This window comes from Solenopsis invicta, chromosome 16 (genome assembly GCF_016802725.1).
Source record: "Solenopsis invicta isolate M01_SB chromosome 16, UNIL_Sinv_3.0, whole genome shotgun sequence".
In the NCBI taxonomy this organism is placed as follows: Eukaryota; Metazoa; Arthropoda; class Insecta; order Hymenoptera; family Formicidae; genus Solenopsis; species Solenopsis invicta.
The window spans coordinates 13,303,292-13,316,702 of NC_052679.1; the positions used below are offsets into that span (position 1 = coordinate 13,303,292).

General features: G+C 36.7%; 1 long non-coding RNA gene across 1 annotated transcript; it reads left to right on the plus strand.

Annotated features, from left to right (window-relative positions):
- Window positions 1-8,944: 8,944 nt before the first annotated feature.
- LOC113005446 lies at window positions 8,945-13,097 on the plus strand. Its single transcript, XR_005576547.1, has 2 exons — window positions 8,945-10,679; window positions 10,859-13,097. It is a non-coding gene; the product is annotated as an uncharacterized LOC113005446 (long non-coding RNA).
- The last annotated feature ends 314 nt before the right edge of the window (window positions 13,098-13,411 follow it).

Sequence of the window (13,411 nt, forward strand, 5' to 3'; positions counted from 1 at the left end):
AGGGACGGAGAATAAAGGGCCTCGCACATGAAATGCATAACATAAGCACAACATAAAACTGATGGACCAATGAGCATCCAGCATAAAGTCGCCATATTGATTTACATAGGATTCCCATTGGACTAGAGGCCTATGCTTATGCTCTGTTATGCATTTCATGTACAGTGCGTTGCATTGATGCCTGGGGTACCGATTATAAGGACCACGTTTTTTTCTTAGTTATTTTTACGTTCATGACCAAATGCTGCTATCACCACAGCATTCAGTCATGAACATAAAAATAATCAAGAAAGAAACGTGGTCCCTAAAATCAGTACCCCAGGCATCAATGCAACGCACTGTACACCCAAGAACTTTGATTCTGTCCATGGGGAAATTTTCCAAACTGAGAAGTTGCTATCTTTCTACAGTCTTACATTTCATGATTAATGAAACGACTAGAGCTTATTGGTCGTTACGTTAATCATGAACTGCGAGTATGTAGAAAGTGGTGGACTTCTTAGTTTGGAAAATTTCCCCATGGACAGAATCAAATTCCATGGGTGTACGAGGCCTTTTAAAGTCCTACTTCAGGGGGTCAATCATGAAACTTTTTCCCTAAGGCGGAAACGTGAAAAGTAGAGTCCTATATAAAGAGAGAAGCGACATCGAACCCCCACTACAACCTTCAGTATCCAATTGAGTCCTCCACCGCCATTTTGGGACCGCTCTAACGTCATCTAACACCATTCGTATCATTCTGCAACAGCTGTGTTCACAATATGGCTGCTCGCTTAGCCAATCAAGTATCAATCAGATTACCAATCAGAGCTTCGGACATCAATGTCGCTTCTCTCTTTATATAGGACTCTAGTGAAAAGTGAAAAATTTCTCTATTAACTTCAATGGTAAAGGGTGTTTACGATAATTAATCGGATCTCGGATTGGATTGAACAATGGTACTCAACGTAAGTATAGAAAATTTCCCTAGGCTAATCGGATTGACGATCTCTGTCTCAAATGTGATCCGATTGATGACGAAAGCGTGGAGACGCAGAAGCATGCTTGAAAAGTAAGTCTCTTTATTTTTTTAAATAATCACACAAAAAATCAAAGATAAAGTTAAAAAGAATGATTTGAATTTAGATTTATTGTAATATTTTTTGTATAAACAATAAATTTCGTTTAAATTTCTATTTGTAAAAATTAATTAATCTATCCTAAAGTTTGTGGTTATATCGGAAACAAATCAAAATTAATAAAACAATTATTAATTGTTAGGTACAAATTAAAGCATATAATATTTTAAGCACATCATATAAAATTCCTGTTTATTATAAACTTAGTAAAAATAACTTTGAAATCATTCAACTACATTACACATTAATCAATATTAATTTATATGTTAAAAATCAATAATGTTTCTAAAAATGTTCTTTTTATTCTTTTCCAGATCGTAAATAAACTTCAATTCCATGAATAAATAAAAATTACTGGAAAATGTATTTATATGAAGAGGGCATTATTGAACAATATCAATTTGTGCTAACTTAAAATTTGTAAAATCTACTTTTTTTTATTAGTTGTTTATTAGAGAGTAATAATATACGCATCATATATGCATACAATTATATTAATTTTATTTATGTATATTCCGTTCTTATATTATTACTCTCTAATGAACAACTAACAAAGAATAGCAGATTTTACAAATTTTAAGTTAGCATATTGTTCAATAATGCCTTTTTCATGTTAATCCATTTTCCAGTAATTTTTATTTATTCTTGGAGTTGAAGTTTATTTACGATCTGGAAAAGAATAAAAAAAACGTTTTCAGAGACATTATTGATTTTTAACATATAAATTATTATTGATTAATGTATAATGTAGTTAAATAATTTCAAAGTTATTTTTACTAAGTTTATAATAAACAGGAATTTTATATGATATACTTGAAATATTATATGCTTTAATATGTACCTAATAATTAATAATGTTTTATTAATTTTGATTTGTTTCCGATATAACCACAAACTTTAGAATAGATTAATTAATTTTTACAAACAGAAATTTAAACGAAATCCAGTGTTTAGACAAAAAAAATTACAATAAATCTAAATTCAAATCATTCTTTTTAACTTTATCTTTGATTTTTTGTGTTATTATTTAAAAAAATAAAGAGACTTACTTTTCAAGCATGCTTCTCGGTCTCCACGCTTTCGTCATCAATCGGATTACATTTGAGACAGCAATCGTCAATCCGATTAGCCTAGGGAAATTTTCTATACCTACGTTGAGTACCATTGTTCAATCCAATCCGAGATCCGATTAGTTATCGTAAACACCCAAAGATTTTCACTTTTCACGTTTCCACCCTAGAAAAAAAGTTTCATGATTGACCCTCAGGCAAGGGAAGTATTCTCTAGAGTCCCTAGAAGTAGAGAGTCTGGACATCTCGAGGTTCCACGTGATTGGACTGCACCTAAAATGGCAGCAGCAATACAATCCTTGTTTAATCCTCTTTAGCCAATGCGATAACAGCATACAACACGTTCAAGTACTATACAATGCACACAATCCGTTTGTTTTCCGTTCCTGAACTCTCTGAATTAGTGTGCACTTAAAGTGAAATAGATATATATTTGAAAGTTTGTGAAAACAAGAAAGAACGTTCCAGTGCAGTCTAGTGCAGGAATAGAAAACAAGCCCAACAATAAACATACACACACATAAAGCTCACGTACACCCATGGAATTTGATTCTGTCCATGGAGAAATTTTTTAAACTAAGAAGTCACCACTTTCTACATACTCGCAGTTCATGATTAACGTAACAACCAATAAGTTCTAGTCGTTTCATTAATCATAAACTATGAGTATGTAGAAAGTGGTGACTTCTCAGTTTGGAAAATTTTCCCATGGACAGAATCAAAGTCCTTGGGTGTACATTAGCTTATCCTGTTAACGCAATGCAATACCAAAAAGGTTAACCCCTTCAATAATACCTCTTCAAACTGTTACCACACTGTTACCACACTTTTATTCTAATTTTGAAATACATACAATTTATTAATTTCCTAAATTTTCACCTTTTCGCTATCACGGCTGACGGCGAAAAAGTTCACGTGAAAAAGTTCATATTTCCGCTCATGAGTGAGTTACATAATCCCGTGGAATCGTATATGATCGTGCAGTTCACGTGAAACTTTTCACTTTTCACGTATCCACTCTAGGGAAAATGTTACATGATCGACCCCCAGGTTCCAAATTGACCTCAACGGATTCTTGTCTCTTGTGTTGTTTAAAAAGATAGTACAATCACACCAGGGCTGCGATCCGATTCACGCTCACAGTGCTCACTGTCCTCACGATGCTTATGACCGGTCCGATTCGTTAGCATGCTTAAGGCAAGCTGACAACAATAAATGTTTCGGACCACTTGTAAACGCTACTCATAGGACATAACCCAAGTAGAATACCTAGTCTAAATAAAGCTAAAATTATTTTATTTTTTAAAACACTAATAAAGTTTTATAATAAACAGAATTTTAAAAAGTACATTTAATAATTTTCAAAAAATAAGATTATATAGTTACCTAGACAGTATACAATATTTATTTTAAATATTTATGAATATTTATTAAAATATTTTTTATATATTTTTGTGCTCTCAGATGGAACAAATCATAAATATAATAAATGTTTATATTTTGTTTGTCTATATTTTAATACGAGGTGTGTTCAAAAAGTAACGGGAATTTTTAAATTTCGCGGGTTTGGAGAGTCCGACAGTCAAACTTTTTTTTGTTTATGTTGGTATACATGCCCCTGAAGTATGCTAAAATGTTGAGCTGTATTCATTGTTTACTTTGTCTGTGGCAGCCGTTAAGGTTACACGTGTTTTTATGAGCTCGGCGATTTTCGTTTCTGAAAAAAAATGGATCAAAGAATTTGTATCAAATTTTGCGTAAAAAATAACAAAGTGTAACAAAGTGTGTGAAATGTTAACAAAGGCCTATGGTGAGTCTGCTATGAGTAAAACAAGAGTTTACGAGTGATATAATCGTTTCCAAGATGGCGGTGAAGACGTTGAAGATGACGAACGCCAAGGACGCCCCAGCATATCAAGAACCGATGAAAACGTCGAAAAAGTGAAAGAAATGGTTATGAACAATCGCCGAATCACAATCAGAAAAGTCGCTGATGATATTGGCATATCAATTGGCATATCAATGGAAAAACAATTCATGGCTTTTGCACCACGATAATGCACCTCATACTTCATTGCTTGTTCGTGAATTTTTGGCCAAAAACAATACTGTAATGATGCCCCAGCCTCCATATTCGCCAGACATGGCTCCGTGTGACTTTCTCCTATTTCCAAAAATAAAGAGAACCTTAAAGGGCCGTCGTTTTACAAGCATAGATGACATTAAAAGCGCATCGCTGAAAGAGCTAAAGGCTATCCCAAAGATCGAATTTGAGAAATGTTTCGGGGATTGGAAGAAGCGCTGGCATAAGTGCATAATATCCAATGGTGACTATTTTGAAGGCGACAACATTAATGTAGACGAATAAATAAATATTTTTTTCAAAAAACGAAAATTCCCGGTATTTTTTGAACACACCTCGTATTTTATATAATATTTACTGTTAATAAAAAATAAGTATGGAAATATTTTTTTCACTTACCATAAATATTGTATAAAATATTAAAATATAAATTAAATATTTTATACAATATTTATTATAATATTTATAATAAATATTTATGATCTGTTGAATGTAAGATCATAAAAATATTTATCAAATATTTTGACAATTATTTTTATAATATTCACATAATTATTATAAATATTTTATAACTATTGTGTGCTGTGATGCAATCAACGGTTGCAAAAATATTTTCCGCTATCGAAAAAACACGCCCGAACACATTGACGGTCCCAACAGATTCTACACGCCTAGTCAAAGTGTAAACTTTAAACATATTTCCCGCACAAATGACGCAAACGCTCACGCCAACCCACCTTCGAAGCAAGGTCAGCACGCGCGCCGTCCGTGGCGTTCGGCAACGTTCCCACTCCGGGCCAGCCGACCTAACGCACGGATTGGTCCGCCCAACCGCGCGTTCGGATATATAAGCCGGCAGTGGGAACGCCGAGAGGGATCTTCCCGGTCCACCGAACCCGACAGGTCGAGAATCCTCGACCGCAACTCCGACTCCCAAGAGGACGAGAATACTCGCCTCATCTAGACCCCTCGACGAGAATCCTCGTCGTCCCAACTAGCTGAGGTTCCTCGGCTAATACCGATATTCCGAACACCCGCTCCGCAACCAATCACGGCGAACATTCTCGCCGCGCTTCGTAGCCGAGTATCCTTGGCGAATCGCCGTCCATGACGAGCATCCTCGTCGAGTCCGCAGACTAGGTGTCCCTGGCCAATCACCTCCGTCCTCTCCCTCAGGGAAGACTCACCAGTAACCTAGAGCATCCGCGCTCTGACGATATCTTCGCCTCACTTTACACGAGGCGGCTCGGGCGAGGCGCGGAATCGCCACCGTCGCTCCAATCCCGCGTTTCGCGGCTCCCCGATGGGGTGCGCACGATTGGACACCGCACGATTGGACACCACCACTCACAGCGGCCGATGCCTAGAGTTTTTCCGTTGGTTTGGTTAAATAAGTTAAGATGATTGGTTGGTGTCCAATCGTGCTGTGTCCAAAAGAGTGTCACCCCTCCCCGATCACCCCGGACACCGTGTCCATTTGAAACCACGCGTCCATCGCACAATTCTCCGATTAGTTTAAGTTACATTATTAGCTCTATCATTTCGTCAGTATTATCGCAGTTATAATTATTGATTCTTATTTTGTATTCTTTTCGGTTCTCACCTAACATTCTTGTTACACCGAGCGGCGCCGTACATTTTCCGTTACTAGAGCTAGCGTTTTGGACCGCTCAGAGGCGATTTGTCGTCGCGACCACCGAGAACCAATCGCGTTCCCGCTTAGGCTAAGTCCACTTGTCGCGAGGCGTTCAAGTCAACAGACTATCTGTTTACATGTAGCTATCAAGTTTTGAATAAAGATCTAGTGTTTTTGTCATCTAATTCCAAGTGCGATTACTCTACCGAACCCGGCCAATCCGGCGAGCTTATCCGCAACCGTATCCTGACTCCTACCACACCGCACGAAAACCACCAGCGTTACACCATAATATTTATCATAATAATTAATAAACATTTTCAAAATAAATAATAAAAAGCATAAGGCAAACGCTCGTAATGTGAATAAACACAAGTATAATGTGAAAAAACGGTCAATTTAACGAGCAAAATTGATTTAATTCAGGATTTATAATTACATTAATATAGTCGCTAATAATTGGAACGTTTCGGCTTTACTTATCCTTCATCAGCCTATTAATACAGTTAAAAGTTCATCTCTTTACAAAAGAATTTTCTTTCTTCTTAGATTTAAATTTCTACAGATAACAATTTTCTATAAACTGTCTTTTTTTTTATTTATATAAAACAACAAACAAACGGACTAAACTCACAGAATGACATAGACCTTCTTCACGATTCCTATTTCTGTTTACTTGACTTGCTTAAAGATAACACGAACATACGTTACTGACTTCTACTCTAACGGTTCTGCCTCACTTGCGCTCTGTCTGTCTCGGCAACAAGACCGTCGACGATGGCGAACGTCTATATAATTTCTGTTCAAATACTCTTCCAAGTAAGCCTTTTAACTGATCTATGACAAAAAATCTTACAATTCATACAAAACAATAACTCCATCGTCAACACAGAGAACAAACGTGGCAAATACTACGCTTGAAAAATAAAACCTGTATGTGAAGCCGTGAGTGATCTTGTGAGTTCTTCATCATGTAAGGAGGGAGGAAAAAAAAGTTATGACTGCTTGGAGGACTCAATACCTACACACACACACACACACACACACACACACACACACACACACACACACACACACCCACACACACACACACACCCACACACCCACACACACACACACACACACACCCACACACACACACACACACACACACACACACACACACACACAACACGCACGCACACAAACACGCACGCACACACACACACACACACACACAACATTTGATGCACGAGATTACCCGTTCGCCATCAAGAAAAATCACAGACGGTATGCGACACATACACACGATAATTTAAAAAAAAAAAGACAGTTTAGAGAAAATTGTTATCTGTAGAAATTTAAATCTAAGAGGAAAGAAAATTCTTTTGTAAAGAGATGAACTTTTAACTGTATTAATAGGCTGATGAAAGCTAAGTAAAGCCGAAACGTTCCAAATATTAGCGACTATATTAATATAATTGTAAATCCTGAATTAAATCAATTTTGCTCTTAAATTGACCGTTTTCAACACTATATTTTCAAAATGTTTATCATAATATTTATCATAATAATGAATAAACGTGTTCAAAACATTTACCATAATATTTATCATAAATATTTTTATTTATGATAAATATTTATGATAAATATTTATGATCAGTCCAATCTACGGCCATAAAAACATTTATTAAATGTTTATGATAAATGTTTATAAAATATTAAAATAAATATTATAATTATTTAGTAAATGTTTTATAAATATTTTGTGCTATTTGGGTAGTTTAAGCAGTTCCAGCAATAAAGAGATAATGACAATATTAATGACATGTGAAAATATTCCAAAAGTAAAAAATATGATGGAAATTATTAATAAATAATCTGACAAGGAGGTATGCTACACAAAATTTCAACATATTTTAAATATTTGTTATTTTAGATTTAAAACATCTGTTATTAGTTTCAGCGACATTTTTGTTTGAAACGAAGCACGTACGTTCGATATATTGAATAATATGTATTTAAATTTGGAAATTTATAATACAACAACAGAGTATGGTGAGCGTAAAACAATAAATAGTGATGTATAGCTATTAACCCTCTTATGGTATGTTTTTTATATATTTATGTAATTAATATGTATATACATAAGTATTTAATAATATTATATTTACAAGTTTGCAGGAAACAAATGTGTGATACGGGACATTGCATCTAGATTTAATGTAGCAGAATCTACTTTTTATTCTATCATAACAAATGTTATGAAATATTTTAATTATATTGCTCCAAATATGATAAAGATGCCAGATACAGAAGATAAAAAAAGATTAGTTGCTCGTAAATTTGAAGATGTGCGTAGTTTTTTTATGTTTAAAAAAATGCATAACAGTTGACTAATAATTTATTAGTGGTAGTAATCAATAGATTAATCAACTAATAATTATCAATATATAGCAATAGTTATAATTCAAGTTACCACTTGCACTGAGTTGGGTCAGAGTAAATAACTTCACCTAGGTTAGTGTAAATACCCGCACTCAGTTCAGTATAAAAATACACATTCCGAGCAAGTGCGCCTAGTAACAAAAAGTTACCAGTCACTGGAACGCGGCGAGTGCACGCCAATCGAATTCGCTATTAGTTTACACCGAGCACTTTATACGCATACTAACTAGTAATTTTCTATTAAATTATCTTAATTTCGGAAATAAATTTAAAAAATAGTATATTAAGTTGGTACATTATAAATCGAGATAATTAAATATATGTATTATGTATTGTGACGGTGCAACTTGCGTTCGTTGTCAGTCACAAAGACCGTATGGCCGGACCGCGAGGCGCGACATGGATGCTGCGTCTTTCCGGCTCGGGAGCAGACGCGGTTCCGTTGGCGCGACCGTTTTAAGGGCCTCGCACATGAAACGCATAACATAACATAAGCATAACATAAGACCTATGGGCCAATGAGCATCCAGCATAAAGTCGCCATATTGATTTACCTAACATTTTCATTGGTCCGTTAGTCTTATGTTGTGCTTATGTTATGTTATGCATTTCATGTGCGAGGCCCTTCAGTGTGTGTGTTCGTCTCTGTGCTGTCCCTGCGTCCGCTGCTAATTTCACGTGAGCGATAGACCCATCGAGGAGAGAGACGGTGACTGCGGGAAAAACACCTTGTACGGGTAAAACGTCTCGTCCACCCAGAGGTCGAGAAAGAAACTAGAATCCAGGAACGTCACCGAGGGATTTACGGAGCACCCCGAGACGCGGGGGCTCGCAGGTTGTACCGCTCACACTGTCCCTTCCGTTTACCACCGAACAAGAGACCCTGTTTGTTAAGAGTTAATTTTTCAGGAACGGCAGAGTTATGGTTCCGCAGGCGGAAGTTGCGCGAAGCTAACAGGCAAAACCGAAAACGAGGCGAGATCGAGAGTTGAGCAGAGGAGGCATCACGGGCCTGAGGCGGCGGCCAGCCGCTACCGGAGACGAGCCGATATCAGTTCCCGGGAAAGTCGAGAATTGCCTGCCGAATTCGGGCCTCGCGCGCTATCGACGTCAGAAGCGCAGAACGATAGAATAATTAGCGCACCGCCAGGATCTAACCGCCTGATAACAGCCAATGCGGAAGCGGCAGCGGCGATAAGTGAGGCGCGACACCGGGAGCCTCCCGCAGGATCGAGGATCGATGCTCACTTGTGCTGTAAGCGTGCCCCGAGCCGGAAACTGGTGCCGAAGACTCTACGGCCAACTCCCGGAGAAGACGCAGAGAGAGGTTCCGTGCCGCGCCCAAGGGTGAGAAGAGCGTCACGAACGAATTGTAAAGTCACCGATTTCGCGATCGAAGGCGGGTGGCGTCGCGACTGACAGAATTAAGTGGAGTTCGCTCCATAACTGTCTCGTATTCGCGTGCGATGTTGTAACGCCGTTAACGCATTCGTTGTCGCAGCCGCGACGTCGCTCACCCGATCCCGCCGCATTAACGCAGTTTCTTTAGTTCCGGTATTCGCGCCTGTATCGCCACAGCCAAGCCGTCGTTGTATCGTAAGTTCGTGTAAGTGTGCGTGTGTGAGTCTTGTCTGATTTTGAGGGTTGAGCGTAGCTTGGTCACGGTAGTAGCGGTGAGAGACATCACGAGACCCTTCGACTAGCGTGTGCACCTTCTCCCGTGGCGATCACCTTGCCAAAGAGATTAAACGTTACGCTGGTGACTGTCCCGCGATGCCGTGCGATTACTGAGTCGCTTCGAGTAACATTCCGCGAATTTGTGCCGCATTCCGCACGCGGATGGACCGCGTGCGAGGTCTTGTAGTCTACTAACCCGACAATTCGAAATACACGTTGTTATTTTCTCTTTGTTAATTCTCGTCTCATTATTCTGCGATTCTCCTTCGCTCTCTCTATCACCACCTGCCCGCACCAATACCCCCCCTCCGCCTCTACTGACTTAGCGGAAAGCTGCCGGACGGTTGTATCGTCCCCGCTTATGGCAATTAGCGCTAGCCTAACCTTGAAAAATTAGTAAACCGAAAGAGAGGCACGCTTTCTCGTGCCTGGCGCCCAATTCTGTACGCTAAGAATTATTTGGAAGAAATAAAGATCGCGGTCCGGAGATAAGCCGTGAGCGGGCGACTCAGACTTGTGTTAGGTGCATAAAAACCACCGTTACAGTATACACGCACTGTCGAAAGCAAGATAAATTAATAGAAAGTTATGAGTTAGTACGCGTATCAAGTGCTCGGTGTAAACTAGGCCTATATAGCGCTATAGTCGAGATTGTGAAGTTAGCTCGAGTTAGTTACTGAACTTTATATCTTTTTATACTTTATTGTGATAAAGGTTATAAAAATTACAATTTTTGATGTCCAATGTCACATTAACCAACATTCATCAACTATTTATAAGGAAATAGTTGACTACTATAAAGTGACTAGTATGCAAAAATGAGACAGGATGCATTTTTCTGTTCAAGGTTTTTATTCGAGATTTTCATCAGAGTTCCTTTTGTCCACGATTCGAGTTTTAATAACTTTTTCTCGGATCGAAAACTCGGACCGATTTCTAGCATCGTGTACACAAGGCTTAAGACAAGGGAGTGAAACCTACATATGAAAAGTGGAAACAGATATGTGCAAGCGAAAACGGGGATAAATGCATCCGCGCGCATGACGTCATGCAGTGGTGGGACTATTTCCACTACGGCATAATGCTATTTTTTAATCATCATTTTGAGTGTAGCAAAGTGTAAAAAGCATGTGATTAGGATTGTTAATGCAATTCTTCATTTGCAATACATATTTTATACAATTAAGATTTTGATTATCCAAGTTTTTTGTTTCCTATCCAAACGAACAAACTTTAGACTGAGTTTCTGTAGGAAGCCAAATCATTCAAGATAAAATTGTATTACTGAAGCCGGACCGAACAGTACAGTGCGCGTCAATAAGTCGCTGGGTCATAGTAGGTAGCTTGATTTACCGACACTGAGTCGATAACAATGTACGCCCGCGCGTGTGCGTTTATTTAGAAGGGACATAAATAATAAATATTTGGCACAAAGAATATATGTTACTGATTCTCTTAGTTATCCATGAGACATAAGAGAACTAAAGAACAACTGGTTGCACATGCCAAGAACTCGGAAAATTTGAAGCATAAATCTCAATATTTTGTACGTTTAAACGATTCGGTAGAAAGGCGATTACAGCAAGTGATTGCACGGGAAGGATACTGGACCGACTATTAGCTGGTGCCAGTATTATTTCAAACGGTTCTTTTCAGAACCACCAAATTATTTAACGGTGTAACATTTATCAAAAATGCAAAATTTAATTAAAAAAAAATATATTAAAAAACCAATATATTTTTAATTTTAATAAATAACTTATTCTTTTATCTTTTCTATCTTTTCATACACGTTTATCTTTGTTGTTATGTATATCTTTGTCTGTGCAAAAATAACATAATACTGAATCAAATTTATACGGATAGATCTACAAGCGGTGTAAACATAACGTAACAGAAATTATTCTACGTGCATTTCGGCGTTAACAATTTTGCGTATGTAATTATATGAATACATTATTGTTTATACGCAATAGAAAAAAACATAATTACATTAAACTAAATAAATTAATATTTAAAATTGAAAACAAAGTATCAATGTCGTGTGTTAAATTTTAATTTTACTATTTATTTTATTATACAGCTCAACATGTAGACATTTTAACATAAAAAATAAAAATATTTAACCTAAATTAGACTAAGAAGAAAGAAGAGGATAACTAAGAGAATCAGTAACGTATATTCTCCGTGCCAAATATTTATTATTTATATCTCTTTCGAATAAAACGCGCACGCGCGTTTATCGTTATCAACTCAGTGTCGATAAGTCAAGCTATCTACTATGACCCAGCGAATTATTGACGCGCACTGTACACCCCATGGTAGAAAGACAAGGGTATGCTCTTCCGGGGTTCGAGCCTTAAGACTTCTCTGCGCATCACGTGATGTATCAAGCTGACGTCACATTCGCGCGAAAATTGAACGAACGCTTCGACTCTATAAGTCGATAACATGTGGCTGTCCGCTATCGAAAGTGTGATCATGCGTGATACATATGACATATGACATGTGTTATTGTCGAAAAATCAAGGAGCAGGTACGAATAACGTTGTAGAGTTACTGTCGGAAAGCATTAATACTTTTCGGAAAAAATGTATTGTGCAATAAAAGGTTGCACTAATTCATACAGGAAAACTAAAAAAGAAGGTTTAGTGATTAAATATTTTTCATTTCCGAAAAATGCACCGTTTGCTGAGGAGTGGCGTAAAGTATGCAGAGATGGAATAAATGTTACGACCGGTAAGATGACATTGATTTACATTAACACATTAAAAATCCAAGGAGAACAGAAAAGTAAATAATGTCAATTTGAATAATGTAAAATTAATTAAACTTAATTTTTCATCATGATTTGACCAAAAAATAACAAATTTGATCTAATTGACATTATTTTTATTTTTCTATGTTTTTTTTGGGAAATTAATTGCTCAATCGTTCAGATTAATTTATGAAATATAAGTATTTGTTTACTTAACAGTTTATATGTAACATAATATTTCAAAATGTAGAATTTATAGCGTTTTAATATTTTTAGTACAATAAGTTGTATCATAAGAAATATGCATAAAAGAAAAAAGAAAAAAAAAAGAAAAAAGAAAAAAAAAAAGAAAAAAGAAAAAAAGAATTGAAGCATTAATTCATCCAATAAAGATACCCGAGGAGATGATACTGTGCTTAGTGCGTACTCGAACATTTATTCGAGTACGAGAAATTAATAGAACCATTGCCTTACAAAACAGAAAAAAACAAAATAAAAAAAATGTCTAAATTTATAAATAAAAAAATTGATTAGTAGGTCAGTTTCTTTCTGTAAGCCTTACAAGCAACAACTATTATACTTGTGTATATTGTTTCTTCAAAATAAATATGTATTGATTGCCACATCATTTAATCTGCTTGT